Raw genomic sequence first — 1,033 nt, 5'->3', positions numbered from 1 at the left:
ATGGACATGAGTCTGGGTGAACTCCGGGAGTTGGTGATGGACAGGGAGGCCTGGCGTGCTGCAATTCACAGGGTTGCAAAGAGTCGGACACGACTGAGCGACTGGACTGAACTGAACTGAACTGAACTGAATTACCACATGGTTGAACCATTCTACTTCTTGGTATAAACCCCAAAGAATTGAGAATAGGAACTCAAAATAGAGATTTGTACACCCATGTTCGTAACAGCATTATTCACAGTAGCTAAAAGGTGGCAACGTCCATGTGTATATTGATGTAAAAATGGAGAACAGAATGGGTATATATACATACAGTAGAATATTGTTCAGCCTTTAAAAAGGAAAGCAATTCTGATACACACTACAACATGGACGAACCTTGAAAACATCAAACTAAATGAAAGGAGCTGCATAAAAGGACAAAGCTTATGTGATTTCATTTATGTGAAGTACATCAAGTAATCAAATACACAGAATATAAAATAAGAATTTTACCAGGGGCTGGGCAGTTAGTGGGAGGGAATGGGGAACAGAGAGGGAATTCGTGTTTAATGGGTGCAGATTTCGAGTTTCGGATGATACAAAAAGTCCCAGGGATGGATGGTGGCAATGGTCGTATGACAATGTGAATGTACTGACCACCACTGCACTGCACACTTAGAAATGATTAAAGTGGTAAATCTTACATAATGTATATTTTGCTGCAATAAAAACAAACATAAAAAAATATAATGTATTTAGACCTTATTTCCAGAAGGCTTTAAAGAAGCATGGTATCTTAACCTCACAGAGGCCATATAACGTGACCACCACCCTCAGCTCAAGGAGACATTAGCTTACCTACCCAGCCAGTGCCTCTACAGTCACCCAGTCTGACCGACTCTGTAGCTGAGGCTCACACCATCAAAGCAAGGTCTAGCCAGACTGTCCCCACCCAGATTATGACATTGAACAGCAAGCACTCGCCACTCTCAACCAGAGGTCAGAGCACAGAGGGCCCAAGCTATGTGTGTGACGTTCATGACGTTAGTCG

The sequence above is a fragment of the Bison bison genome, unplaced genomic scaffold (genome assembly GCF_000754665.1).
Source record: "Bison bison bison isolate TAMUID 2011002044 unplaced genomic scaffold, Bison_UMD1.0 scf7180017860443, whole genome shotgun sequence".
Classification (NCBI taxonomy): Eukaryota; Metazoa; Chordata; class Mammalia; order Artiodactyla; family Bovidae; genus Bison; species Bison bison.
This window is presented reverse-complemented; position numbering follows the sequence as displayed.